The 26909-nt window shown below is 37.7% G+C and overlaps 1 long non-coding RNA gene across 3 annotated transcripts in view; it reads left to right on the top strand.

Moving 5' to 3' along the window:
• Positions 1-2888: 2888 nt before the first annotated feature.
• The window catches only part of LOC116533252, a 49740-nt gene continuing 25719 nt past the window's right edge, over positions 2889-26909 (top strand). The window contains exons 1-6 of one of the 3 annotated variants that reach the window (XR_004261176.1): positions 2889-4558; positions 5609-5662; positions 10541-10675; positions 16689-17464; positions 18616-18781; positions 20142-20257. This is a non-coding gene — a long non-coding RNA (uncharacterized LOC116533252). The remainder of the gene's footprint in view (positions 4559-5608; positions 5663-10540; positions 10676-16688; positions 17465-18615; positions 18782-20141; positions 20258-26909) is intronic. The other 2 variants (XR_004261175.1, XR_004261177.1) reach the window with 2 other exon arrangements.

The following is a 26909-nucleotide window of genomic DNA, read 5'->3' as shown; positions in this document are numbered from 1 at the left end:
AAAAAAAAAAAAAAAAAAAAAGATAAAGGGGATATCACCATGGATCCCACAGAAATACAAACTACCATCAGAGATTACTAAAAATAGCTCTATGCACATAAACCAGTAAACCAGGAAGAAATGGATACATTCCTGGACACTTGTACTCTACCAAGACTAAACCAGGAGGAAGTTGAAACTCTGTATAGACCTATAACAAGGGCTGAAGCAGAGGCAGCAATCAGTAGCCTATCAACCAAAAAAACATCCAGGTCCAGACGGGTTCACAGGCAAATTCTACCAGACATAGAAAGAGGAGCTGGCACCATTCCTTCTAAAACTGTATCAAACGATACAAAAGGAGGGAATCCTACCTAACTCATTTTATGAGACCAACATCATCCTGATTGATACCAAAACCAGGCAGAGACTCAACTAAAAAAGAAAACTTCAGGCCAATATCCATGATGAACATTGATGGAAAAATCTTCAATAAAATACTGGCAAACCGATTGCAACAGCGCATCAAAAAGCTTATCCATCACAATCAAGTAGGCTTCATCCCGGGGATGCAAGGCTGGTTCAACATACACAAATCCATAAATGTAATCCATCACATAAACGGAACCAAAGACAAAAACCACATGATTATCTCAATAGATGCAGAGAAGGCCTTTGACAAAATTCAACAGCACTTCATGGCAAAAACTCTCAATAAACTAGGTATAGACAAAACGTATCATAAAATGATAAAAGCCATTTATGATAAACCTACAGCCAACATCATACTGAATGGGCAAAAGCTGGAAGAACTCCCTTTGAAATCAGGCACTAGACAAGGATGCCCTCTCTTATCACTCCTATTCAATATTGTATTGGAAATTCTAGCCACAGCAATCAGGCAAGAAAAAGAAATAAAGAGTATTCAAATAGGAAAGGAGGAAGTCTCTATTTGCAGATGACATGATAGTATATCTGGAAAACTCCATTGTCTCAGCCCAAAACCTTCTCAAACTGATAAGCAACTTCAGCAAAGTCTCAGGATATAAAATTAATGTACAGAAATCACAAGAATTCCTATATACGAGTAACAGACAAACAGAGAGCCAAATCAAGGGCAAACTCCCATTCACAATTGCTACAAAGAGAATAAAATACCTAAGAATACAACTAACAAATGATGTAAAGGACCTCTTCAAGGAGAACTACAAACCACTGCTCAAGGAAATAAGAACACAAACAGATGGAAAAACATTCCATGCTTATGGTTAGGAAGAATTAATATCATGAAAATGGCCATACTGCCCAAAGTAATCTATAGATTAAATGCTATCCCCATCAAGCTACCAATGACCTTCTTCACAGAACTGGAAAAAGCCACTTTAAACTTCATATGGAATCACAAGAGAGCCCGCATACCCAAGACAATCCTAAGCAAAAAGAACAAAGTCGGAGGCATCACACTGCTGGACTTCAAACTATATTACAAGGCTACAGTAATCAAAAGAACGTGATACTGGTACCAAAACAGAGACATAGATCAATGGAACAGAACAGAGGCCCCAGAAGCAACACCACACATCTACAACCATCTGATCTTTGACAAACCTCACAAAAACAAGCAGTAGGGAAAGGACTCCATGTTTAATAAATGGTGTTGGGAAAACTGGCTAGCAATGTGAAGAAAGAAACTGGACTCCTTCCTGACACCTTACCCTAAAATTAACTCCAGATGGATTAAAGATTTAAACATAAAACCTAACACCATAAAAACAGTAGAAGAAAATGTAGGCAAAACCATCCAGGGCATAGTCATAGGCAAGGACTTCATGACTAAAACACCAAAAGCAATGGCAACAAAAACCGAGATAGACATATGGGATCTAATTAAAATTCAGAGCTTCTGTACAGCAAAAGAAACCATCATTAGAGTGAACCAGCAACCAAGAGAATGGCAAAAAGTTTTTGCAATCTACCCATCTGACAAAGGGCTAATACCCAGGATCTACAAAGAACTAAAACAAATATACAAGAAAAAAAACAACCCCATTCAAAAGTGGGCAAAGGATATGAACAGACACTTTTCAAAAGAAGACATATATGAGGCCAACAAACATATGAAAAAATGCTCATCATCACTAGTCATTAGAGAAATGCAAATTAAAACCACATTGTGATACCATCTCACGCCAGTTAGAATGGCGATCATTGAAAAATCTGGGTACAACAGATGCTGGAGAGGATGTGGAGAAATAGGAACACTCCTACACAGTTGGTGGGAGTGTAAATTAGTTCAACCATTGTGGAAGACAGTGTGGCAATTTCTTAAGGATCTAGAAATAGAAATTCCATTTGACCCAGCAATCCCATTATTAGGTATATACCCAAAGAACTATAAATTGTTCTGCTATAAAGGCACACATATGTTCATTGCAGCCCTGTGTACCATAGCAAAGACCTGGAACCAACCCAAATGCCCATCAATGATAGACTGGGCAGAGAAAATGTGGTACATATACACCATGGAATACTATGCAGCCATAAAAAATGAGTTCGTGTCCTATGTAGAGACTTGAATGAATCTGGAAGCCAGCATTCTGTACAAACTGACACAAGAACAGAAAACCAAACACTGCATGTTCTCACTCATAGGTGGGGGTTGAACAATGAGAACCCGTGGACTCAGGGAGAGGAACATCACACACTGGGGGCAGTTGAGGGGGGGTAGGGGAGGGTAAGCAGGGGGTGGGGAGGGTGGGGAGGGTGGGGAGGGATAACATGGGGAGAAATGCTGGATATAGTATACACCTAATGTAAAATTAAAAAAAAAAAAAAAGAGACAGGGTCTTACAACTTTGCTCAGGCTGGCATTGAATTCCTGGGCTCAAGCAATCATTCCCCCTCAGCCTCACAAGTAGCTTGGACTACAAGCATGTACCCTTGTGCCCAGAAATAGATAATATTAATAACAGCATACAGATATGAAAATCAGTTTTCAGGAATGCAATGCCATGCAATAGGGTTCAAATTATCAAGTGAGAGTGCAAATCCAAGGAAAACTGGGAAGAGAGGGATTTAGTGACACAGCTCTCTCTTGTTCATTCTTGGTGATCATCACTAGATTCTGGTCTTACAAGACTGGCCAGATGAGGAATATGATTTCTATAAGAAATGAGAGATCTGAGAATGAAGGTACTCTCTAAGTCAGTGACCCTTCATCAGAATTTCCCCACCTCAGATCCCCCAAGTCAGAATCTCTGAAAATATCATGTGGACATATGAATAGGGTAAAGGATGACGGAAGTGTTCATACATATTAACATCCTTAAAAGCATCTAATAATCAACTGCATGCCCACTTAGAAAACATAAAGACCAAAGGCATATTTTTGTAGGTATTCTATAGTTATGGATATTGTAAATAAACATGCTTGTTGGGGGTACTCATCATTTGTCTCTTTTGTAAAGTCTATAGTTCTGAAGTGATTGGCTGCCATTGCATTTTCTCCTCTTTTACTTAAAGTATGACCAGAATAATTAATGAATGAGGCTAATCTAGGAAGCAAGTAAAAGGGGGCTGATAGAGGGGCACTAGATCAGTGGAATTGTTGAGTGCCTTAAATCTCAAAGCCTTCTGCACAATACAACTTACTTTAAATCTTCCCTTTCAGAAGGCATCAAATTCAGAGAGGATAAGATGTATGCATTTGATAGATGCAAGTGTTTACCTTAAGACTGAAGTTCTGTTTCCTTTATGCTCATGTTGTACCAGGAACAACCACGGAATTTTTAAACACACTATAGTCTGCTTCCGCAGCTCTCTGTTTATTCAGTATTGCTTTAGAATTGTTTATATCCCTGTCTGGAAGAAGTCATTCTGCTTCTCAGACAATATAAAAAAAAAGTCAGAAATATCAGCTAAAGACGTGAGTTTTTTCAAACAGAAGAAAAATCTGATAGTGTATATTCAAATGAACTGATTTGGAAGCAGGAAGTAAATTTCAGAACTATATAAATAAGTTAGAAAAGCTTAAAAATATTATCAGCCTGGAATTCACCTAAAATTTGTTATAAAGTCCTTTTGGATATCATATCTTTTTGAAGGAATACTGGCTAAAAATTTAATATGGGTCTTTCAGTAGTGGTATTATACATAACATTGGTATTTCAGTGGTGATATTATATATAACAACTCATTTCTTATTTTTGCCATTGACTTAATCTAGAGCAGTGTTTCTCAAACAATTTTCCTTTGCAACATGCCAAACTTAGATTTTTCAACTTCTAAAATCCAGCAACAGATCTCTTTTCACTCTAAATAATAATAATAAAAAAACCTCAAGTACTTTTTTATTTATTTACAGGTGTTATTTATCTGCTCATAAATGCTGATAGTCAAGAACAAAATGAACAAGTCACAAGATATTGAAAACAAACATCCTTAGGAGCAGCTGATCCTGGTGTGCCAGGCTGGCTTCTTTGAGATGTGAAATTGTGATTCTTCATTATATTGCTTAAGTCAAATGTCACGTGGTATGATAGGAGGCGTGTTCCTATGATAGAATTATCATCAGCAGTAGGTAAGAATGTTCTTCAAGGATCATGAGCACCTATAGTAACACACTCATACCAAGAATTTGAGAGTTACTGATTTTGAGAACTCATTGCCTTTAATCACAAGGTCTCCCTTTGTCATTTTTGTTATGCATATGCCCTCTGACCCAGTTTTCTGACTTCTATTATATCCACTAGAGAAAAAATTTTAAACACATGCACAAGATGTTTATTATAGCATTGTTTGTAATATTTGAAAATTGTGGCCAGGTACTGTGGCTCATATCTGCAATCCCAGCACTTTGGGAGGCCAAGGTGGGAGAATCACTTGAGCCCAGGAGTTCAAGACCATTCTGAGAAACATGGTGAGATCTTGGTCTCTACAAAAAATTTAAAAGTTAGCCACCCTTAGCTGCTTGGGAGGCTGAGGTGGGAGGACCACTTGAGCTCCAGAGGCCAAGGCTGCAGTGAGCTGTGTTCATGCCACCGAACTCAAGCCTGGGCAACAGAGCAAACCCTGTCTCAAAAAATAAACAAACAAACAAATGAAGAAAAATTGCATACAACTCAAACATATGAGAATGTAAATCTTAGAATATTCACATAGTAGTTTTACAAAACAAAATAGCACTATTTATATTGATATGAATGATCATCGAGGCATAGATAAATAAATAAAAGTAAGCGGAAGAATAATCCATATATATGATCCCTGTATATGCTGTATTTGGTACACATGAGGCAAGTGGTAGGAAATGAAGGGGGTCTTAGAAAAAGTTCAGAGATGTCACACACGAGACTTTTAGTGGAAGGGTGAAGTTGCAAGGATGAAGGAGAACCTGAACTTTTTAATCTACATACTTCTGTGTTGTTTAAATGTATTCATAAATCATTTGTGTGCCTAAAAATATTTTTTAAAAGAGAAATCACGTGCTTATAAAAGCACGTGTGACAAAATTTCTTTTCTTTAGAATTTAGTGCTAGAAAAACTTGCATTCAAATAAGAATTTGTTTGTGTTTCTTCAATTCTAATGGAAATAATTCAAGAATGTTTCCCTTTTAATTCTGCCTTTCAGGAAGCCCAGAATCAAAATGGACACTCAGTTGGAGCAGCCGCACTAGCCTGCCAGGTTAGCAGATTTGCTACCACATCTTTCTACAGATCCCATTTGCAATTTTCTAGGTTTACACTATCAAACTGATTTTCTATATAATCTTCGTTATAAGCCTCTTCAGATGTTTTTAAAAAGAAATGAGGAATACATCAATGGATAAACAATCAAATGATTATTTTCATTGAGTTAGAAAGTCATTTCACATTTCAGAATGGCTGTTAGTGACAGTTGACTTCTACCTAAATGTAACTCAATATTAGACATTCTTATTCTATAACATGTAACTCATACCTTAACAAAAATAATCAGTGGGCTCCAGAACCCACAGAAAAATATATTCAGGATTTTGCTTTTCCCCCACTGTACTGTCTGAGGTGGTTGTTTAGGTCTAGTGAGCTACTAAAGTTAATTATACCCAAGGGAAATACACAGACCTCAGGGATTTGATGGCAATGTATCTATTTATTGAGGTCCTCTGTGTGTGAAGTAAAATAGTCCTTAAAGAAGATTAAATGGAAAGACCCCAGTACAGATTTATACAAGCAAGTAAAAAGATAGCCTGCTTCAAATAGCAAAGTTTAAAAACCATTCTATAGAATACTGACAATCACAGGCTCAGGCTCACGCTTCCCCACGCATTTCCACCCCAACTCACATTTGGGTAAAGCATTCTGTTTTACAGGTTTCAAGCATGGCTCCATCCTTGCTTTAAAAAAACAGAAAACCAAACCACTTTTGGTACATTTTGGTGTGTTCTTTATTTTGAATGTCTTTTGAAACACATCCTTCTATGTTCCGGAAATAAACTGTCAGCTCCCTCTCTTGTCCTGGTGAAACTTCCCACGGTCAGTTCCCCATGCAAACGAAGCCATGAGAGAAGTGTTTTAGACAAGCCTTTTCCCAACTAATGGCTTGAATGTGCTCTGGGAATGCTAACATGATTTTTTAATTAACATTAATTCTGCTTAGCTTCAACTATGAAAGAAATGGGGTTTCTTCAAACACCAATTAACAAAGCAAACCCCAATAAAGGGAAAATACTGGCTCCCCACCTCCAGCCCCCAACAGGAAATTCCCCCCTGTTGAGTTTTCCCCAAGGTCTCTATAAACTTTTTCTGATGAACTTGGTAAAGCCTTAATGAGAATGAATCAGCACAGATTTTCCATCATATAAACAAAAATATTTAATTTCATGCAAGGGGACAGCGTGCTGCATTCTGCCTAGCCCACCATATAATATCTTCAGTTTTTCCTCCTTCCTAGGAATTTATTTCTCATAGTATTTTCATTACAGTAATTCCTCAGAGTTTCGCAAACCTGAGGACTGTACCTCAACATCATAGATGAAACAAAAAGACCTAAGCCCTTAGCTCATTGCAGACTCTATTTTCTTACTAGAAGCAGAGGGAAAATATTTTCCCTCTTTGTGTTTGCACAGAATAAATTTCCCTGCATGGGCTACTCCTAGGACCCAGAGGGACAATCATACTTCCAGACATGCCCAGAGGGCAAAGCAACGCATCCAAAGATCCCACTAGGACAACCTTTCTCACATCATATTCAGAAAAACACAAGATGTTATTCTGTGTACTACTCAAAAAGGGTTTTGTGGTCAAATAAACTTGGGAAATGCTTCAAACCATATTTATTTGGAGATTCACAAAGCATGTCAACCTGTTAAAGGCTCTGAAAACCATGTAATTAGAAAATCTAAGTAACTTTGCTTAACCCTATTTATTTTTCTGACTAATTTAATCACAACACCTTTCTTCATGGAATATGACCATTCCACAAATCACTTTAAAAATGAGAAGGAAGTGAATACTTACTAAGCACCAACCATGTGCATTGATTATTTCAGTTAATCATCCTGACAGCTCTATAAGTATTATTATTATTATTATCCCCATTTTACAGGTTAAAAAAATGCTGAAGTTCAAAATGTTTTTTAAAACATGTCCAGCTTTACATACATAATAAATTAATGCGGCTAGCATTCAAATCCAACTCCAAGACAGTAACTCAGATGGGTGAGGAGGTTTAAAACTATATCACATGAGGAAAATCTTCTAACTTAATTTTAGCTTAGTCTGATCTGGAGTTTTTGGGGAGAAGAGGCGTGATATGATGATGTCTTTAAATATTTGAAAGTTGGGACTATCAAGTGAAAACTGGATTATTCAAGCAGCAGGTGGTGTGACTCTACCTTCAAGCTTCCATTCAGGCCTGAAACTATAAGCTTTTGAGCTGTTAAAGATGCACAAAGGAATGGTTCACTGCCACTGGTGACCAATTATCTTCCCAGAGGCTCACCTCTAAATTAATATAGCCTGGAATTCCATGAAATGTCCTTACAACTTATAAATATAATAAATGCAACTGAAGAAAAATAGTTTTAAGGCTATCAACACAACGTTTTTCAGTCAAACAGAAAGAATCCCAATTATTTTATGATGAAAGAACCAAAGCCTTACTATACCATAATTTGTCATGAAGTAAAATGGCAACATTTTTATTAGAAGACATTGTGTTAAACTGCTTTCACACTGCTATAAAAATAGTCCCAAGACTGGGTAATTTATAAAGGTAATGGGTGTCATTGACACAGTTCTGCATGGCTGCGGAGGCCTCAGGAAACTTACAGTCACGGTGGAAGGAGAAGCAGGCACATCTTACATGGTGGCAGGAGAGAAAGGAGAAAGTGAAGGGGGAAGAGCCTCTTATAAAACCATCTGATCTTATGAGAACTCACTCTCTCTCAGGAGAACAGCATGGGAGAAAACGCCCCAGTGATTCAATCACCTCCCTTCCTCGACACATGGAGATTACAGGTCGCTCCTTTGACACATGGGGATTATAATTTGAGATGAGATTTAGGTGGGGACACAGAGCCAAACAATATCACTCAGCCAATGGCGTTTATTTATACAAGTGCTAGAAAGAACCTTATAGTAGTTGTCTCTCAAGACATCATCGCACATGATTCTATTCCACAAAAAGTGGTGTTACAATGAACATTTAAGGCATAAGGGGAGTAAAATTTCAGACTAGCAACATCTGGGAAGCCTTCTTGCATAGTTAATCAACTAGTTGCAATATTTATAGAGGGCCCTCAGGAAGTACACAGAAATATGCCAGATTTGGGCATGGAAGAGAGCTTACAAAGTCAAATATATGGAGATACAGATAGAGACAGAGATATATTTTGACCAAGAAAAGAGTAGAAAAATGTGAAGGAATTATATTAAATTAAAAAATACTGCACTTTTATTTTGTGTGTGTATAACACTAGTAATATTTTAGCAAAGTATTTAGAGAAAATACCACAAATCATGAAGAGTAGTTCTGCATACTGTGCAAGTCTGATTATGATTTTTCTAAAGACCAATGTCGAAATGTGTTGACCAATAATCAGCTCCATGAGTTAGGTTTCTGTACAGTCCTCAGTAAACTGCCCTCCACTGTGGTGACAAAGCTAATAACGCCTAATTATTTACCAGGGTTTTCTGCCTTGCTCCTAGTCTAATTAATTAGGGCTAGGAGCAGCGTTTTACTACATCTCTTAGGGAAATCATTCATATACAAAACTATTTTGTCTGGTTTTTTGTTGCTGTTGTTGTTGTTTTTGAGATGGAGTCTCTGTCACCCAGGCTGGAGTGTAATGGTGCGATCACGGCTCACTGCAGCCTCTGCTTGTTGGGTTCAAGCAATTCTTCTGCCTCAGCCTCCTGAGTAGCTGGGACTACAGGCATGTGCCACCATGCTTGGCTAATTTTTTGTATTTTTAGCAGAGACGGGGTATCACCATGCTGGCCAGGCTGGTCTCGTGATCTACCCTGACCTCGTGATCTACCTGTCTCAGCCTTCCAAAGTGCTGGGATTACAGGTGTGAGCCACCATGCCCGGCTGGGTTAACTTTTTTTAAAAAAGCCAAGTGGAACATGCTTTAGATCACTTGGAAGTCATTTATTCATCAAAATTGTGCTGAGAGCCAACTACATGCAGGGCACTGAGAGGATGCAGTGAAGACTAAAAAACAGGTTTGTCTGGAAGAACTCATGTTCCAGAGAAGTAGAAAAAACATTCAGCAGTAACAAGAAAACAAAGTAGACTGTGACAATCACTGCAAGAGAAGGAGAGACTAAGTGCAATGGATTTCTGAGGATGGTATTTATTTACTAATGTAATACGTGTGTCAGATCTAGACTCAGCAGGCTATCATGGGTTCCTCTTCCATGACATTCTACTCAGCAGACACAAAGGTCTACTTAAATATGCAGGACAGCAATAAAATCTGAAAAGATAAATAATTTTTTTTACACATTGAAGATATCCTTGATAACATTAAGGATCTCTGTGTTTTCATCCTGTAGATGCAAAAACAAAACAACTTCATACGTAATCCATTCAAAATTCTATGGAATAAATTAGTGTCTTGGAATTCTGGATAATTTCTATTGTTCAGAATGTGAATATTCCCTTAATTTCTTTGCTAATTAATAGGAGTAATTTATAAAATTGATTATGAAAGAAATGCCTTAAAACCTTAATACTATATAATGGGAAGGCAGAAGTAAAAGAATAGACCCTATTTCCATTTCTACTGCTAAATTCCATTTGGCTTTCTAAATAATTTCCTATGAAGAAACTAGAGATAAATTACCTTAAAATGGATAGCGTGTATGCTGTTTAATTGCCAGGAACTAATAAGCATTTTGAATCAAGTAAGACTGAAGCTTCTTAAAACTCTGTAGCTGAAACTTGTTACATATTTTGAATTAAGAAACATGAAATTTTCTTCAAAAAATAATTTCATGCTCAGAATTACTAAAAACATGAAGCATAGAATAACGCTACCTTTTCCTATTGTCTTTTCATTATTTTTTTCTTAAGACATAGGTGACATATCCAAGTGCTTGTCCTTCATCAGATGTTTCTATAAGCAGCAGAGCAGAAAGCTCTAATATCTATTCATTCGTAATGTGTCATTCTGAATGTATTAAGGATAACTGACTTCACATGTCATAGGTAATTATAAAAGTCACCTTCAGTTTCAGGTTTTTAAAGCACAATACCATATACTTTTAATAAGCATATGTATTGATGTCTTTTGACATGTCTGAATCTCTTTTCATTTCTCACTTTTATGGTGGATAAATTGTCTCCATGGTCATTTAATTTAAAAGATTAATTTTCTCTGCCAGGTGCAGTGGCTCACGCCTGTAATCTCAACACTCTGGTAGGCGAAGGTGGGTGGATTGCTTGAGTCCAGGAGTTCAAGAACAGCCTGGGCAATAAGGCAACACCTTGTGTCTATTAAAAATACAAAAATTAGCTAGGTGTGGTGGTGTGTGCCCATTGTCCTAGCTCCTTGGGAGGCTGAGATGAGAGAATCCCCTGAGGCCGAGAGGTTGAGGATTGCACCACTGCACTCCAGCCTGGGAGAGAGGAAGAAAATGACAAAATATATTTTTTCTAATTTTAACTCCTTAACTGGGATGTGCAATCAAATTTTACCATGCTTTTTTTCTTGTAAGTGAGAGAGTTTATTTGTGTCCTGAGATTCAGTAACCCAGAATGTTCTGTCCCTAGTAGTAATTTTTAGAGTCTCATCTGAGAAAATAAGAGAGTTAATAAAGTATAGGTGAAAAATTGAAAGTTGATATATCACATTCAGACAGCAGGGAGTAGTAGGTAAGAACTTGCTACTCATGAATGTTGTGACTTCTGTGAAGGGTACCGTCAGTTCAGGTGTGAATGGCCAGCGTGGCTTTCTAAGAGTATTAATGGTGGTTCATAGGACCTGCCTGCAGATAAATTCTAGTGGGCTGAGCTGGAATCACCCAGATGTCTAGGCCTGCAGAGATGTATGGATCAACACTTCAGATTGAACAGTGCTCTTACTGCGTTCAAGGGCATGGGTGGGCAACTTCCAGACTGTTTACAGGTTTGGCACGTTCATTGGCAGAAGACAGACATTTAGTAGATCATTCACTTTTTAGATATTAAGGTGCCTTCATCACAGGAAATCTTTCTAATACTTCTGTCATGGAATCCTGACTCCAGAGGTTTCTTTGCACTGAACCAGTCATTAAGAACTTGTTAGCCTCTGCCTAGCCTCTCAACAGTATGATACATGACTGATCGTGGCTTGTTTCTTGAAATACTTTTTTCTTTGGCTTCCACAATGTTGCATATCCTATTGTCCCTCCTGCTTCTTTGGCCTCCCTTTTCAAATCCCTTTGCATGTGCATTTTTCTCTAAGCAGCCTTTAAAGACATCATGATATGTGGTCAAATACATATGATGGACTAAGAATAAATTAGACAATACAGCTGTATTAGGGTGGGCTAAACTGCTAAAACAAATAGTACATTCCAAAAATGTATGGTAACTCAAATATAACAGAGGTCTGTTTGTTCATCTAATAGTCCAGAGTAGGGGTTCACAGTTTGCAGACAGCTACCCGACATGGTGATTCGGGGATCCAGTCTCCTGCTACCTCAAAGCTCCACCATAGCCATTACTGGGTCCACTGAAGAAGAGGATAAAAGGCAAATAGGACGCATAACAAAGGCATTTCTGCTGAAAACCCACTGTTCAGAACTTAGTTATATAATCACACGTAACTGCAAAAGAGATGGGACTGTGCTCTAGCCATGTGCCCAGGCAACAAAATGGAGAACAGATTTTAAGAGACTCTCCCACAACACTTCACAATGAATTAATGGCATTTGTATACAAAGAAACAACACAACAGAAAAGTGAGTACAGGGCATACACATACATACACAAAAATATTACCAAGGCAGAAGTAAGTATCACCAATAAAGAGATATTCAACGTTAGTCTTAATCAGGGAAATGCTTAAAATAACAAGAGTATGTAATTGTTAAATATTTGGAAAAGTAATAATACCAAGTATTGGGAGTATTGAGGGAAACAGACATTCTCATATGTTGCTGATGGAAGTGCACATTATACAACATTTTAAAAACAATTTGCTAACTATACTGCAATATAAACTCGTACTTTCATCAGTAATCCAACTTTTGGGGAACTGTTTACTGTGGTCACTGTTATGTGCCTCTGGAATCCCACTCCAACACTAAAGCACAAGTTCGCTCAGCTGCCAGAAGCCTTGCCTGCTGATGCCCCATGGCTGTGTCTCTCGTTGGGGATTTTTCCTCCACAGAAGGGAGCTGCTTTACCTTGAACCATGCCTGCTCCCTGGAAGAAGCCTACCTGTGGTGGTGGTCAGTGCAGAGGACACAAAGACTGCCTTCCTTACCCCACCTTGGAACATTTCTCAAGGACTGGATCACTGAATTAAAAGAATACATAGATCTAAAATCGACAAACTAACATAACAATTAAAAGAAATAGAGAAGCAAGAGCAAACAAATGCAGAAGCTAATAAGAAATAACTAAGATCAGAGCAGAACTGAAGTGGACAGAGACATGAAAAACCATTCAAAAAATTAATGAATCCAGGAGCTGGTTTTTTGGAAAAGATTAAAAAGGTAGATAGACCATTAGCCAAACTAATAAAGAAGAAAATAGAGAAGAATCAAATAGACACAATAAAAAATAATATAAGGGATATCACCAGTGACCCCACAGAAATACAAACTACCACCAGAGAATACTATGAACACCTCTATGCAAATAAACTAGAAAATCTAGAAGAAATGGATAAATTCTGGGACACATATACCCTCCCAAGACTAAACCAGGAAGAAGTGGAATCCCTCAATTGACTAATAACAAGTTCTGAATTGAGGCAGTAATTATAGTCTACCAACCAAAAAAAGCCCAGGACCAGATGGATTCACAGTCAAATTCTACCAAAGATAAAAAAGAGGAGCTGGTACCATTCCTTCTGAAACTATTCCAAACAATAGAAGAAGAGGGATTCCTCCTTAACTCATTTTATGGAGCCAGCATTATTCTGATAACAAAACCTGGCGGAGGCATATCAAAAAAAGAAAATTCCAGGCCAATATCCCTGATGAACATTGATGTGAAAATCCTCAATAAAATACTGGCAAACCAAATCCAGCAGCATATCAAAAAGCTTCTCCACCATGATCAAGTTGGCTTCATCCCTGGGATGCAAGGCTGGTTCAACATATGCAAATCATTAAGCATAATCCATCACATAAATAGAACCAATAACAAAAAACACATGATTATCTCAATAGATGCAGACAAGGCCTTTGACAAAATTCAACACCCCTTCATGCTAAAAACACTCAATAAACTAGGTATTGATGGAACGTATCTCAAATGATGCTATTTATGGCAAACCCACAGCCAGTATCATACTGAATGGGCAAAATATGGAAGCATTCCCTTTGAAAACTAGCACAAGGCAAGGATGCCCTTTCTCACCACTCCTACTCAATGTAGTTTGGAAGTTCTAGCCAGAGCAATCAGGCAAGAGAAAGAAATAAAGGGTAGTCAAATAAGAAGAGAGGAAATGAAATTGTCTCTGTTTGCAGATGACATGATTGTATATTTAGAAGACCCCACTGTCTCAGCCCAAAAACGCCTATGCTGATAAGCAACTTCAGCAAAGTCTCAGGATACAAAATCAATGTGCAAAAATCACAGACATTCCTATACACCAATAATAGACAAACAGAGAGCCAAATCATGAGCGAACTCCCATTTACAACAGCTACAAAGAGAATAAAATACCTAGGAATACAACTTACAAGGGACGTGAACAAGCTCTTGAAGAACTACAAACCACTTTACAAGGAAATAAGAGAGGACACAAACAAATGGAAAAACATTCCATGCTCATGGATAGAAAGACTCAATATTGTGAAAATGGCCATACTGCCCAAAGTAATTTATAGATTCAATGCTATTCCCATCAAGCTACCACTGGCTTCCTTGACAGAACTAAAAAAAAATCTATTTTAAATTTCATATGTAACCAAAAAGAAAAAAGCTGGAGGCATCATGCTACCTAACTTCAAACCATACTACAAGGCTCCACTAATAAAAGCAGCATGATACCAGTACCAAAACAGATACATAGGCCAATGGAACAGAATAGAGGCCTCAGAAATAATGCCACACATCTACAATCATCTAATCTTCAACAAACCTGACAAAAACAAGCAATGGGGAAGAATTCCCTATTTCGTAATTTGTGCTGAGAACACTTACTAGCCATATGCAGAAAAGTGAAACTAGACCCCTTCCTTATACAAAAATTAACTCAAGGTGAATTAAAGATTTAAATGTAAAACCTAAAATCATAAAAACCTAGGCAATACCATTAGGACATAGGCATAGGCAAAGACTTCATGACTAAAACACCAAAAGCAATGGCAACAAAAACCAAATTGGCAAATGGGATCTAATTAAACTAAAGAGCATCTGCACAGCAAAAGAAACCAGCATCAGAGTGAACAGGGAACCTACAGAATAGAAGGAAATTTGTGCAATCTATCCATCTGACAAAGGACTAATATCCAGAATCTCTAAGGAACTTAAACAAATTTACAAGAAAAAAACAACCCCATCAATAAGTGGGTGAAGGATGTGAACAGACACTTCTCAAAAGAAGACATTTATGCGGCCAACAAACATATGAAAAAAAGCTCATCATCACTGGTCATTAGAGAAATGCAAATCAAAACCACAATGAGATACTATCTCACACCAGTTAGAATGGTGATCATTAAAATGTCAGGAAACAACAGATGCTGGAGAGGATATGGAGAAATATGAACACTTTTATACTGTTGGTGGGAGTATAAAATAGTTTAACCATTGTGGAAGACAGTGTGGTGATTCCTCAAGGATCTAGAAATAAAAATACCATTTGATCCAGTAATCCCGTTACTGAGTATATACACAAAGAATTATAAATCATTCTGTTATAAAGACACATGCACACGTATGTTTATTGCAGCACTATTTACAATAGCAAAAACATGGAACCAACCCAAATGGCTATCAATGATAGACTGGATTAAAAAAATGTGGCACATATACACAATGGAATACTATGCAGCCATAAAAAAGATTTGAGTTAATGTTTTTTGAAGGGATATGGATAAAGCTGAAAACCATAATTCTCAGCATACTAACACAGGAACAGAAAACCAAACACTGCATGTTCTCACTCATAAGTGAGAATTGAACAATGAGAACACATGGACACAGGGAGGGGAACATCATACACTGGGGCCTGTCAGGGGTGGCAGGAAAAGCATTAGGACAAATACCTGATGCATGCGGGGATTAAAACCTAGATGATGGGTTGATGGATGCAGCAAACCACCATGACACATATATACTTATGTAACAAACCTGCATGTTCTGCACATGTATCCCAGAACTTACAGTATAATAATAATGATGATGATGATAAAATACATAATTTCTACACTAGTACCTACAAGCCTCATCATATATCTAGATTGTAAAATCAGGAATAAAGTTGTTTTATTAGACAGTCAGTAACTCACAGAAAAAGGTTTTTGTCTATTTTGTAGACTAGTGGTAGACAAGTAACACAGTTTGAAGAAATTTTTTGTAGGTTTATCTTAAGATATAAAGTTTGTTTCCCTATAACTACATTGCATGATTCAAGGTTTTAGCTCATTGTGGTGGAGCAAAATGCCAGTTTTGCTTTTCAACAATTTTTATGTATTATTAAGATATAACTGGGCACAGACTTGTTTGTAATTCACCCTAGATAGTTTTATATACTTGTACTTTACTTTTATGTTTCTTGTATAGTGCTCTACATTTGATTCTCATGACAATTTTGGGAAGCAGCCAAATGGCTTTGGTGTGCCCACTTTATAGATAAGCAAACAGTTTAAGAAAGATTTTTTTTGTTGTTGTAAATCCATTCACAGCCAGTGCATTGGTAGAACTGGAACTTAAACTGAAGTCTCTTATTACCTAGAATAGATGTGTCCTCTTCAAGCACTTTTTTTCATAACAACCCACACAGGAATCTTGAAGCTGCTTTCCTTATGTAAATATTTCTTCCTTTTCCTCAAAACAGGTAATTATTCTAAGGAGAAACAGTCATATCATTTTAAGGACCATTGTATGCAGTTATCTCCATGGAGGAATAAAAAGAACAGGTACTTCTGGAACAGAGGCTACATCTTATTCCAAGTTTTTAATGGGTTCAGAATATTTTGGCCATGTCTACATGATAAAAATAAAATGTTTTCCCCACTCAAAGCAACTGCAGATTTGTGAATGTGGGGTGTGTGTGTGTGTGACAGAGAGAGAGAGAGAGAGAGAGAGAGAGAGAGAGAGAGAGAGAGAAACACAAAAATGGCTAAGCTCCCCCTGACCTACCTTCTCATTTCTGAAACTGAAACTGAAAATTCCTTGCTTGGGACACTAGGGATCTGTTCTGTCTGGGCATGCAGCCGTATTGGGGGCATGCCCAAGGGGACTGTGCCTTAGCTCCTAAAGTATGCTGCCCCAGGACACCAGTGCCCCCATCCCTTCTTGTCATCCAAGTTAACTACAATCTGAGAATGTCTCCTGAACATGCATCTGATGATAATCTCTCATTGTAATGATTGCCGAGAAAGTAACCAAGGTGTGGCTTTAGAACAATCCGTTCTTTCAAAATTATAAAACCACTCTAAGGAAACCTTAATTTTGGTGTCTAGAATTAAAACAAAACAAAAATAAAAACAAAAAAACAAAAACACTTGCAGTTTCAGAAAGGCCTTTGTTCCAAACACAGTCTCTAACTCTTCTCTCCTGTTCATTTGCCACTGGCTGTGTCTCAACCAATGAGGTGCTCCTGCTCAAAAGGTAATACCTGGCTTTTCAGCTATGACTGTGGAATCTCACCCATGACCACCCAATGCTCTGTTTTATTTTGTTTACTATATGTATAGTGTATCTTAGCATAGATTTAACTTTTAACTATTAAATTCGTTGCCCACAAAGGCAAGTAAAACAGATAATCCCAAATATTTAGTTTCAAATTCCAGGCTGAAAATATATCTGCACTTACATTAATGCCTCTAAATGCTTAGCGGTACATTAAGGTGCAGTCCTTTTCCAAAAAGAAAATCTTTCTACTACCAAATTCCAAATACACCAAAGGTTCAGTGGACAGTGTAAAACCTCCCATCTGTTTATGTTTTGTTTCATACCAAGTTGGCCTCAGGCAGGCTTCCAGGCACCCCGTGGCCCCTGGTCTCCTTCCCTCTTCTCTTTCCTATCCCTCTGCCCTGCACCATCACTGGGTTAGGCCCCTGTCTCTTCCTGCAAATGTCTCACATACTCAAGACCATGGAGAGAAGTGTTTCTGATTCCTTTTTGGAGGGAGATGATGTCGCCACATAGCGTTGTGGGCAGTGGTCCTGGAACCTTCAAATTACTGAGTGAAGGATTTATGAGGTGAAGTTTTCTTACTCACACTGATGGACTCTCATAGGACTCACAATGATGGGTTTTCCTGGATTAACATCATAAAACAAAATGACCCCATCTCACAGAGGTCAGGATGAGAATAGGTGAAAGGGCATCAGGGGAACATCCTGTCACATCCTTTTTTTTTTTTTTTTTTTATGATAAGCATTTTAACTTCCTGGCAACTCCTGGTCTAACCTTAAATTAAGTGTTCCACCTTCAAGAGGAGAGATGGATCAGGGAAGCTGGCTGATATCAGAATATAAACTGACAACAAAACCTGATGCCCGAGAGAGAGCAAATCAGGTAATCTGCATTTTGAAAAATCAGGAGTTGATTGAATTTTACAGTTCATTCAGCAGTTTCCCAGCACTAAGTTTCTTGCTTTTCTAAAAGGCAATAGAGAGAGGAAAATAAAAGTGACCATCAAGCAGGTTGAAATTTTGCATAAATAGCAAGCAGATGAATGAAAGTAGGAGAATCCTCTGGGGTCCTGCTCCAAATGCTCTCCATACCAGGCCTCCTTTCCTTTCTTCCTGATGCAGCTGAGAGCTCTGCTGACCCTGTTTCTGTCCAGTCAAAACACACCTGTCTTCAAAGAGCCATATGTTTCACAGGAAGAGTTCATTCCCCTCCATACCCAGAAGAAGGCTGATACCATGTGTTTCTCTAAACTTGGACGCAAGGAAGAAGAGTCCAAAATATCAACAGGTAAGGATCTACTTGATACCTGGAGCCTTTACAGTCCCATAAACAGTGTATAAGCATTCCCTTTCCAACATGTCCACACCAACATCTGTTGTTTTTTGGCTTTTTAATAATTCTGGCTGGGGCAAAGTGGTATCTCATTGTGGTTTTAATTTGCATTTCCTGAATGATTAGTAATACTGAGCATTTTTTTTGTCATATATTTGTTAGCCACTTTTATATCTTCTGAGAAACGTCTCTTCACGCCATTTGCCCACTTTTTAATGGGATTACACAATCCTCTTTTAAAATAATTTAAACATATTTAGATATATTTAAAATAATTTTAATATATTTAGATCACATGATTCTGAATAATATTTGACACAACGAGTAAGATTTGCTCTAGAGATTCTAGATATTTTAGATTTGATTTCGTCCTTTTGGAATCAGCATAAACATGTTGCTCATTAGAAGAGAATATGCCAAAACTGAAAAATATGCCTTTTTAGAAAATGATCTCATTTTTGGCAGAATATCCATGACTTCTGAATGAAGACATAACCATTCTCATTCTAAACAAAATGCTATAAGGCATTTTATTTAGAAAAAGAAACATTCTTTGCATTTCCCAGAGAATGCAAAAGAAGTAAAACACATTACAAATGTTGTGTGGTTGCTTTATGAATTAGTCCTTTTATGTTTCCAAAGCAAGTACAATAGATAAGCCTCATAACTGTGTATTTTTTCCTCTAAGGGACCATTGAAAATCTTTGTGGTTAGTGATATTTTTAATTCAGCTCTGGACTTTCTCCAGGAAATCACTAATAATTACTAATTGTATTTTTGTAAGTTAATGAAAGGATACGTTCTATTTTCAATGCCACCCCTCACTTGTGTAATTCACAATGTTTCTTTTTTACATGATTGAGTAAAGCTACAATACAGAGACATGAATTAACTAAGAAAGCTCCTTTGTGTAGTTTTATAGAAATTAAGTGTAAAGTCTAGTCATGCAATTGTCTTAAAAAGAAACTATTCCTTCATCATTTTTTTCTTCCATTTTTGCTGCTTAGATTTTTTTATGAACAGTAGCAGAAAAGAGAACCATTTAGTGAAACAGTTGTTCTGAATGTAGTTATCCATTGAGACTGTGGACAATCATATTTGTAAAAAATATATTATGGAATTTCCTTAGAGAGCCTTTTTACAGTGTTGAATTTAACTGAATGTCAATAAGAATAAGACACCTGGAATAAATTTTCTGATGCTTCCAAGATTTCCAAACTGCAAATTCAGATAGCTCCTTAAATTTGTGAAATCAGTTTTATTCAATAAAATCTACAGTTCTTGTGATTAGATTGAATGGAAGTTTATGATTTAGGGAAGAATCTGCAAGGAATAACCGAGAAGAAAAACTAACATCTTGCATCACAGAGAGTTGGTTTCCCCTTTAAACTCTTCCACCAACTTGGAGGGCACCAGCATGGAAAAATACAGGTAGTTTCATTTACAAATAGTTCTTGTTTCTGAGCATCTTACATTAAAGATTGTTATAGAAACTTAACCAAGCATTATGCTTTCCTCTGTCTTTGACCTCCCTAGTATATTGCCCTGACATTGTTTTTTCTTTCTCTTTTTTATTCCTTCCTCCCTTCCTCTTCCCCTCCCTCTCTCTCTGTTTCTCTCTTTCCTTCCTTTTTTCCTTCTTTTTTAATTAAAATTTTTTGGCTTTACTTTTCATACTTTTGTCAGCCCTGAAGATAGTTTGAAGCCAAGCTTTTACTCTTAGTTTGGGGATGGAAAAATTACGCATTACCACATATTTTAAAATCATCCACTAATTCAGGAATGTTTGTGTTATGGGCTGATAGTAGAGAAATTGTGTACAAAGTAAACCAAAAGCTCTATTAAGGATATACCAAGAGTTATATGTCAATTGAGTATCAGGTACCTGGGACCACAGTCAGATAGCAGAAGGAGGAATTATGAAATACAAGGAATCATACTACTAATAATACTAGAAAATATGGGCTAGGCATGGTGGCGCACGCTTGTAATCTCAGCACTTTGGGAGGCTAAGGTGGGCAGATCACAAGGTCAAGAGATTAAGACCATTCTGGCCAATATGGTGAAAGCCCATCTCTACTAAAAATACAAAAATTAGCTGGGTGTGGTGGTGCACGCCTGTAGTCCCAACTACTCAGGAGGCTGAATCAGGGGAATCGCTTGAACACATTAGGCAGAGGTTGCAGTGAGCTGAGATTGTGCCACTGTACTCCAGCCTGGTGATAGAGCAAGACTGTCTCAAAAAAAAAAAACAAAAAATGAAAACACTGAATAGCACATACTATATGCTAGGAACTGAGTCTATATATTCATATTCCTTACAACAATCCTATGAGGTAAGTACAATCATTATGCTGATTTTATACATTAGGAAATGAGGGCACAGAAAAAAATAATAACGTGCCCAAGATTACACATCAGTATAGGTTGTGTGCCCAGGCATTCTGGCTTCAAACTCCATCCTGTTAACCACTACAGTCTTTCTGGAGACTCGTTTCATCTAGTTCAGTATCTTTTATTGGGACTACCTATTGTTGATGGCATTGACATCTTGAAGGAACAATGTGTTATCTACCATGACTAGTCAGTAGAAGTTATGAATGTGGCATTATTCCTACATATCTCCTAGGCCACTTTGTTTAAAAAAAATAAGTGTGGCCACTCATGCACCCATTCATCCTTCTATCTATCCATCTGGCTGTAAGATCCACATAAGTCTCACTGTGGGTATGAATCCTACCCAGCAACATTTCTATACAGGCCAGGTATGGTTAGAATGGACATTGAAGTAGCAAAGCCTTGAAACCAACCTAAATGCCCATCAATGATAGACTGGATAAAGAAAATGTGACACATATACATCATGGAATACTATGCAGCCATAAAAAAGAATGAGTTCATATCCTTTGCAGGGACATAGATAAAGCTGGAAACCATCATTCTCAGCAAACTAATACAGGAACAGAAAACCAATCACTGCATGTTCTCACTCATAAGTGGGAATTGAACAATGAGAACACATGGACACAGGGAGTAGAACAATGCACACCAGGGCCTGTAATGGATGGGGGAAGAGGGAGGGATAGCATTAGGAGAAATACCTAATGCATGTAGGGCTTAAAACCTAGATGATGGGTTGATGGATGCAGCAAACCACCATGGTACACGTATACCTATGTAACAAACCTGCACGTTCTGCACATGTGTCCTAGAACTTAAAGTACACACACACACACGTACACACACACACACATACTTAAGTGTATATATACATATATATATATATATATATATAAAAGAATGGACATTGAAGGAAGTCTTGAAGGGGAAAAGGTCGAACAAGGTGAAAGATTTCTGCAAGGAGAATTATGCAGCCCGAGAAGAATATGAGGAAAGAAGTGCATCATGGTTACAAATACTGGCTCCGGAATCCAGACAGACCTAGGTTCAAATCCTGCTTCTGCCTCTTCAAAGCTGCGACACCATTGCAAAACAATGTCTGTCAAGTTATTTGTAGCCCAACACCAGGCACAAGATGTTTATATAAACAAGACATGCCTACACATAGGTTTATCACAGCTAGCAATACAAATGACCGTGACTGAATAGAAATGACCATTACTGAATAGAAATCTTAGAAATATATACAAATTATCATCACTATCTTTCTCTTCTAACTCCCAGTATTCTCTGTTCTGCATAAAAATTCAGTTCCAACCCAAAAACTACCCAGCTCACTCTTCCTTATCTACAGAAGTGCAAATCCTGAAGATATTATCTGAATTGCCCACACATGGGAAAGTAAATAACTGATAAGTAATTATGCACCTTTCATGGTTGGGGACAGTGAATATTTGCCCTTAAGTAAGAACAAGATTAATGTGTTTGATGCCACTGTGACATCTCATATGCATCAGAAAAAAACAGAATTGTTGCTGATCTTCATGATCAAAGCTACGACTAATGTGTTGTTATTTTAGTAATCAGTTTCAGCTTATCCTTCACCAAAGTTCTCCCAAGGATGACCCAAAAGTAACCAGTGCCTTACCCTGCCCAGATTTTCCTGATGCTGGCAAAACTTTATTGACAATGACTAACGTCTTTTGACACCAATATATGCCAGGAACTAAGAATTTACAGTGCATTATTTCATTTAAACATTTACAGCAACATTGCAGCAACAACCACCAAGCAGTGTTGGGAGGTGACAGCAGAGAGCTGAACAGGAGTGGAGTGGTAGTCAGCCCTGAGAATTCTGAGTGCGAAGAAACAGTCTTTATTTCTTTGACTGAGAATGCTCATTGCTCTTTGCCTATAACAGAATTAAGCTTTAAAGTAATTTTTTAAATTAGCAAACTCTTATGCAGCTTTCAATAATTCAACCACACCTTGGAGACTCCCCTTGAAAAGGTGCTATGCCCATCACAATGCACACACACACACACACACACACACACACACACACACACATGCAATACTGGAACAAACCCCCTGTGGTTTGAACCCATTGCCAAAAAATATAAACAGCAGAATGGATGAAAAACACGAGGTGAAGGATGTGCCTGACTCCCCCAACCCACAGCCAATGCTAATGTACTTATGTTTGATACACACTTCCGTTAAGGCAGCAAACTTCACAGCCCAAGAATAATTTTGGGTTATTTAATTCCCACTGGGTTTCTACTGATTGTGAATTAATTTTACTCAGGTATATCTCAAGGCAAATGTTTCATGAAATTATCATATGCAAATAGTTTATGGCATATTTTACCCTTTTATTTAATTTTTTATATGCACCAGTTATTTTATGAAGTGCTTCTGAAGAAGCACATCAGAACCTGCTTTTCAGTCATTAGGCACAAAGTGAAGATTTCTACACTTAGGGTTAGTTCACAAGTTTCAGAAACCGATGACTGATTTTCTTATTTCAGAATCTGAAAATTCAGAAGTACGAAGGTCTGTTCTTTGCATATTCATTTATGCCTGTGACTCAGACAAGTATTGAGGGAGGGGATGAATCATCACGTGGAATAAATTGCAGTATTGTTAGTCTCAACATGCAAAGTTATTCTATGATACCTAATTTCAATCTGTTATGCCTAATTAAAGTGGTGATAAAATGAGAAATAGAGAATCTGAATTTTAAATAAATTTAAAAATATATAAGGATTTTTAATGAACTTAGTGGATCAAAACCTCCAAGTAAAATAAACCATCATACTTAAAATAATCTTCAGTCTTTCCTTTGTGTGTGATTGACAGGCCACCCTTCAGATTGCTCCAGCTGAACAATCTCACAGTGGACCAAGAAGGGAACTGTGTTTTAAAGGTGGCAAATAAAACTCCTGGTCCATGACACCTGAAGAGGTCTAAGTGATACATTTCATAGTTTATTTTGTGAGCCTTGGAAAGCTTAAGGCTTAGTCAATTCCAAATTCAAATGTAATACCAAGGCACTCAAAAGCTTCATGGTAGATTCTATTTGGTGAATGATCAGGCTGTGTCAACCCTAATGATTATACCTAATGAGGAAGATGGTTTCTGGGGTTAATCAGGGGCCTAACTAGTGACAATATCTTTTGCCAACATACATCTGTAAAATGAGTCTGGTTTCCATGCATAGCCTAGGGAAACCCAAAATCACATGTTTAATTATTTGGCATGTAGCAACATGACCACCCAGGGAATCTCTACCTGTTCTTCATAAGGTTGATAGTGCCTTGACCTGAACCAGTTTCAAAACTGCTAGACATCATCCTCAAGTTACATGGTGCTTAATTTGACGTTATATGCTCATGAGGCAAAAGAGATGATAGATAAGGAGGTCTGGTAAAGAAAAAGTACTCCAACTCACTATTCCTCCAATGTCTCATAGATTCTGGAGGTGAACAAAGCCCAGATTGTGCTGAGGTCTTGTACTTAGTAACTAGTCTGCAAATTCTGGTCTGAGCTCAAATGTAAAAAATTTTATTTTCTCTAAAATGGGATAGATGTGGCTCAGAATCTGATGTTTAAGACTACTGCCAGTTTTCTTCCCTTCCCCTCCCCCCCGCCTTGACTATGGAAACCACAAGAAACAGCAAGCAGGGTGGGAATGCATTTTTCAGAAAAGCAAGAAGATTCTCCTAATAGGGAAGGCACAGACACTTTGGATCCTCAGAAGTGGGAGAACCTGAGACCAGATGAAGTCCTAACTGGAATAATTAGCTGGAAGGTAAGCAGCTTATTTGGGATTTTGAAGGCTGAGTGGATGGTGGAAACAAGAAATAAAGGAGAAGAAACCCAAAATGGCAAGCTTTTTTGACAAATTGCCTGCCTGAAGCCAAGAAGCATGAAGTTCTGCCAAAGAGAACAGAGACTGGAAGGTTTCAAAACGTAGGAAGGGATTCAGAATCATTGCTTTTTAGACTTAAGGATGAAGGATTAAAGTCTAGCGATAGTACATATTTAACCCATTTTTAAATGCTTACAATTTTAAAATATTGTTCTTTAATGTGTCCACCTCTTCATCCATTTGACTGTTAGAATAAATCATGCCAGGTATTTATTTTTTTAACCAAAAACCAGTACTTACTAGGTCACTGTAAAATTAACTTGGCTATTCTTAGGGAAGTCTCACTAGTTGCTTTATGCAGCCATAACATAAGGTGCCATCATTCACTGGGCAGGAACTCTTTGAATTGAAACATGGAAATTGGGAAGAAACACTCAGCCTATATCAGGGTATTCCTACACCTCCATATTGAAGATTATACCACACATGTCCATCCCAGAGAGAGTCCCAAGAGTCATTCTGAGTTGGCACCGCCATACTGGGTACACAGGTGTCTTCTGGCACTGAGTCATGCCCTGGTTCACAGCTTTATTGTGTCTTTACCTCAAACCACAGAGATGTTATGTGTTAAACTCAACAGCTTGAACTCTCATCTGTGGCCTACTGCATACTCCTGGCCCTGGGATGTACTCACATTCTCCCCCTGCTGACACAATTCGGCAGCCACCCCAGGAAGAGGGTGCCTTTATTTTCTATATACAGGGCAGGGATGTGGAGTGGGAGGCTGAGAACCTTTCCACAGGAGCAGGCAGTAGAGGTGGTAGTGAGGGATTCAGAGATGAAATAGCAAGCAAGCCAAGTCTCCAGGCTTCCCGTGCATGCTCCATTGTCTTAGTAGACTTCACTTACAAAAACAATTATTAAGAATCTTGAGAGGGTAACTGCAGTGCATTTAGACCTGACGTGCAAGGTTCTTCTAAGCACAGGCTTTTGTGCCACTGTGCTGATCATGCGCCCATGAAGCTAGCCCTGCTCATTGCGAAGTAGCCTAAGAAAGACTTAATTGATTCACTGACTGATACATGGTATGAGTTTAGAAAAAGAGTTTGTTCTTTCTCCATTCTCATTCATTAAAAGATGCTTAAAATCACCCATGCATAACCTACTGCCTTCAGAGCACCTTATCATTTATCGAGATGAGTTTGTCAAAGGATCCAAACAAAAGTAAACCATATCCTTCCATTCTTCCAGGCCCAGTTAAAGTTCTATTTCCTCTGAGAAGCCCTCACTGTTGGAATAGCTTTTCCATGCCCTTGTATAGAAGTTCTCCAAGATCTTTGCTTGTTCCTACTCTAAACCCGGCCTTAAGCGCAACCCATAAATATGTCTATGCAATACATTAGAAGGCCCTAGCACACAGGTAGGTCTCATCTGATGGTATTTCCTTTATAATACCTAGCACATAGAAAATAAGTTTGGGGTTGAATTAAATTCAGTGAAGTTGAAATGGATCCAATTTATTCTAAGTAAGCATTTTTCCCATTTATAAACTTTTCATTCCCAAGTTTGGTTATATATTTTTAAAGTAACATGAAGCAGTCTAAAATAAATACAGGAAAAAGTCAAAGCTCTAGAAAATCGCTAGTTTAAACAAATTCTGGGTTCTATTTAAGATTTCAGGAAAAAAGTTCTAGTCTAACACAAACGAAATTTTTTCTTAACAAATAATTAGCCACAGTAATAAAAACATAAATAACTCCATCATTGTAAGAAATTGAATGATATTTAACTATTCAAACAAAAAGTCTT

Source organism: Sapajus apella, unplaced genomic scaffold, assembly GCF_009761245.1.
Source record: "Sapajus apella isolate SASKATOON/1434 unplaced genomic scaffold, GSC_monkey_1.0 scaffold81, whole genome shotgun sequence".
NCBI classification, from domain to species: Eukaryota; Metazoa; Chordata; class Mammalia; order Primates; family Cebidae; genus Sapajus; species Sapajus apella.
Note: the sequence above shows the minus strand (reverse complement) of the source record. Positions and strands in the feature narration are given on the sequence as shown.